This window comes from Alligator mississippiensis, chromosome 14, assembly GCF_030867095.1.
Source record: "Alligator mississippiensis isolate rAllMis1 chromosome 14, rAllMis1, whole genome shotgun sequence".
NCBI classification, from domain to species: Eukaryota; Metazoa; Chordata; order Crocodylia; family Alligatoridae; genus Alligator; species Alligator mississippiensis.
Window position 1 is genome coordinate 43,795,719 of NC_081837.1, and position 4,895 is coordinate 43,800,613.

Consider the following 4,895-nt stretch of genomic DNA (forward strand, 5'->3'; position numbering starts at 1 on the left):
GCTCGGTGAGCGTGGAAGCACTTTTCCCCACTGCCCCGCAGTACAGATGGGGGAAAGCCGGCCGACCACGTCCCCCTTGTCCCGCGCACCAAGCAGTGTGTTTTACCCCATGAAGCGAATCAACCGCGCCGCGGCACAGCTGAATCATTCCATTCGGAGACATCTCTTTCTATCCATTTCCCCTCTCTGTTTAGGTGGCGCTGGACCAATCTGAATGCAATAAGATGCCATCCATGGCTGGAGCTTTTCCAGGGCCAGTGCATCCCACTGGTACTTATTGCTTTTAGCGCATTGCCTTCATTCAGAATCCCAGAAAGTCCTGGCATGCATTGCTCATAGGGCGGTTTAGTTGTGTCCCCCAGCCCAACAAGGCTGCCTGCCCAGGCCACACCTGGGCTCTCAGCCCCCTACATGCCTCTGAGACTTGGTTTCACTGCCCTGTCATTCCAGGGTCCCAGCTTTCCAAGGGAGGGACTCTGCTTTGGCCATTAATCCTTATTTCTAAACCCTGTAAAGTTCAACATGCCCGTTTTTCCCCTCGTTTATATTTACAGGTGTGATGTCATATCTGTGAAATACAGCAGTCATAAAGCAGTCACAACCAGGAGGATTGCCTTGTTCCTGCCTATAAGTTACAACTTCAAACTCTCACGGAGAAATCAAAGCACAGAAGCATTACATCCCATCTTTTTAACGTAATTATTTTTTTATGTGAGCTACGCACAAATGGACAAGTTACTTGCCATGCTGTTGCATGAGTAATATGCCTTATATAAGAAATATTTGTAGGAGTGTTGTTCTTGAATTATGTAGCCCATTGCAGGTGCTGGGCTTTCAACTATGCCACGAATGTATACGCCCCTTTCCTGTAATAACTCATCACGGAAATGGACTTGAGTATTTTTTTCCTATTGCAATCTGCATGGCATTGTCCCCATCTTGACTGTTCTGTCTGTGAACTTTAACGACTTTGGCAGCTCCTTAAATTCCAAATGAAAATGCGCACATTCCGCACATGCAATGTTGTTCCCATTTAGCCCTAACTGCATGTTTCTCTGTAGTGTTTATTTCTGAGAGGAGCCGTCAAGAAGCGGGTGGTGTAGCTCACGTGCAGGGTGTCTGTGCTATTTTGGTTGGAATTCCAAGTATCCCCGTGACAGCTGTGATGCTGGCACATAAACCTGCTTTAAAAGGATAATGTCAGGAGAGGTGCAGTTCGACATGTCCTATGGCAAGGTTAGGTGAAGCAAATAGGAGTTCTTATATTGTCAGGCACTTGAATGCAAATGGCCTTCTTCTCCCAAGGAAGTGCTTGTTTCGAAAATTGGGCAACTTGAATTTCAGTGCTTGATTTCTGGAACTCTGGCCCTGAAAAGAGCTTGCGTGTGTCTGTGTAAAGCACCGTCCTCGAGAGAGGATTAAATATGCCATGCTGCTGGTTTCTGTAGTTACCTGTGTCACTGGGAGTGTCATTTGAATCATGCAGCTAGCACCCAAATGCACCTTTCTGCTGCTGATAAAAGCAAACCCAGCCAGACAGTCCCTCTCATAGGCTCGTGTAAACGGGGATCAACTACCTGCTGGGCAAAAGGAAATGGCTGTCAGGAGTTCAGCAGTCTCAGACCATGGTTGTCACTTAGCTGTGATCCCCCTTCCAGCTCCAGGAGAAGCTCCGGGGAACCTGGATGGGCAGGCTCTCAGCTGAGAGGGGTTTCTGGCATCCAGAGATTTCTTTCCTCAGCCCCACACAGGTCCTGGGCTTTTCTGCCCTATTGCTTTCCAGCACATCCTGCTGCTACAGTATTAGTACACAGCTTGGTATTTATTTGGTGTGTAAAACAGATGGGTTTACTTTTATTAAGGGGGGAAAAACCCTCCACACATGTGCTGTGCTTGATTAAATAATATTTCCATTTGTATTTTTAGGAGAAGCATGATGTGTACGTTCAGCAAACGGCCAGAAAGAAACGGGAACCGGCTGCGACCCGCTGGGAAGGAATTGCCATGATTGCTGAAGTAGCAAGGATATCCCGTATCTTGTTGCTACCGGGAAAGGCTTATACAATAAAACTTCAGTGCTTTACTTACCAGGGAACAGAGAATGTCCTCCTCAGTGCAGGATTTGGGTGAGATTACCAAAAGAGGCTGCTGACCAAAAGGCTACTGACCTATCTACTCCTGGGGAACTCCCCTGGGATCCGAGTGGGAGGAGAGCTGGGTCAAGGCTGAAGGAATTAGGAATGTCTGCCCTAGAACCCCCTGTTTCATGTCACCTTTCCAAGGAGAGCATTGTAATTGTGCACACGTTCACATAAAGTGCCCCAGGAGCTTATCTACACACAGGCAAACCTGGGGGCATCAGTGTTACAAGTTCTGTGCCCACAGATCCTCAGAGTAGTGTGAGGTTGCCCCAGAGGCGTTTCTTCTGCTGGGATCCAGAGTAATTTCACATTGGAGTACGTTATATTGCACTCATGATTATTTTGCTGTCTTGGCTGGGTATTATAGCAGCGACTTCTCAAGTTCCTAAAACTTCCTCGAACTTCTCAAAGTCTCCTCTTCCTCCCAGCCTGTGAGGCGACTACTCCTTGAAACTGCTGCAGATGGGTCAGGTCCCACCTGCTGCACCCCTGCCCCTCTCCCTGCAGTGATGCCTGCACTGCCTTGGATCCAGCTTCCACCTGCAGAGCGGAAGAGGGAAGGGAGAGCAGCAGGGTGTTTTGCGGACAGAACCACAAGGCAGAAAGGATAGCTGCAAAACTGAGGCCCAGCTGGGTCCCAATTCAGCACGACGTGCGAAACCATCTAGGCTCTGTTGGAATCGAATGGAGTTCCTCGCTGACTGTAACGCTGCTAGGATCTCATCCCTGCCTTGCGCTTGCTCTGCCAATCTATGCCCTCATCTGTGCGATGTACAAGCACTTTTACGAGAGCTGGGGTCAGTGATCCGAGTCATGCTTTAACACTAACCAGGAGTGCCATGGTGGTTATACGGCACCTCTGTAGGCCATAACAGCTTCCACCTATTTGGAAGAACTTCTCTTAAAAGTGTGGTTAATTTTTCTCACTCTGTATAATTTAATTGACTTCTCTTTGGAACAGATCCTCTTCTCCCTCCCCAGGTGCCTTGAATTACTCTGTCTATATAGATCGTATCCTGCTAAACTGGTTTGATCAAACATTGCACATACCAGGTAGCAGGCATGTCTTGCATATCTCACAAAGATATCATGCCCTATTTGTTTATGATGTTTGTATCTTTGCATTTGCCCTTCAAAGGCTGGATATTAAGCAGACATTAGTAGGCTGCAGGGGGCTCATTCCTTTGGTCTGACCTCAAGTAATGAGAGGTACTTGAGGATTTCTTTGGGACCTCGCCAGGGTGGGCTCTGGCAGAGTGTCACCGCTCTTTCCACAAATCCCCCCTTATAATAAATGTCTCTGTGCAGCCTCCATCCTATTGCCTGCTGTATCTGCAGATCGAGCTGCTCGCTGACTTTGACGTTGACTTTGGTTTGAATTGTACCTGAGTGTGACTTCCTGCACGTGAGCAGCCCCTTGATCTTGGGGGTGTGGACAGGTAATCCTACGTGCTCCTTATCACATGACAAGTACAAGGCGTTTTGAACACAGCTGTTGAAGTCCTGATTTTTACCACCCTGGGGCCTCCTCTTACTCAAAGACAAAGCCCTTTGTGCCTATGTGGTGTGGAAGAGGACGACAGAGCCTACAGTGACCCCTGCGTTCCTTCCTTTGGATTCCTTTTTGATCCCACGAAGAGAAGCTAATGTTGTGCAGAAGCATTTCTAGCAATTTCCCCTCTGTTGAAGCGGTGCTGGACAATTCTGAATGCAAACAGTTGCTGTAGGTTTCCATTACCAGACCTTTCCACCAGCACTTACTGCTTGCAGCTCATTGCCTTCATTCAAAATCCCAGAAAAGTCTTGCACGCTTTTTTCTAATGTTTTTGTCACTTGTAGCGAGGCAGGGCTGCAGGACTCGTGAGCTGACAGCGGTGAGTGTCCTCAGCCTTGACACCCCCGTAATTTTATCTCCTGAGAGTCTAAACGAGGCAGATGCTCACGTACCTTGTTCCACAGCGTTGGGTTCAGAGTTAATGTTTGAACAGTTCCTGCAGGGTGTAAAATGCTCTGGGACTCCACGGTTGGATTAGTACGAGCTGGAGGATTAACTCGCAATTTCTGTGGGTGCCACATGTAAAATGGTTTGCAGCGCTGGACATGGACACAAACACACCTCTGTGTACTCCAGATTGCAGTGAGCTACCTCCGGGAAGCAAGTTATATTTTATAGCGCTCAGCTTTTACATCACAGTGAGGCCCCATGGTGCAAAGAGCCTTCTGGCTGTCCCCAGAGCCATGCACTCTGAGGAGGCCCCGTGGCCCAGAATCACAGCTCAGGCTGCAGAATCAGGGCCATGGCTCTCAGCACTACAGCTAATCTCCAGAGGCCAGTTTTACCTTTGGTAAAACGCATCAGGCAGCAAAATAATTGAACTACTGGCTTCCCCCAAGGGCTGCTGTTTATTTTTATTGCAGTAGCTCCTCCAGATCTCAAACAGGGGGTAAGTCCCCGCTATATGAGGCACTGTACCAACCAGCAAGTGAAGACACTTTAGGGCTAAAAGGATTTAGAGTATAGAGAACAGATGACAAACAAGGCAGGGGAAAGAAGGTAATAGAAAAACTGCTGCCTCTGAATACTTGTATCTGCCTCCCTGGCTCAGGGATCTAGCTAGTTAGCAGACAACTTGGGACCAGGTGCCTAGCACCTGCTGCAGTGGTCCTTGGGTGCCTAACTACCCTTAATAATCTGGCACTTCCCCAGCTGAGACGTTTAATCAATAATAGCAGCACCCCAAACTGACTGGGTGT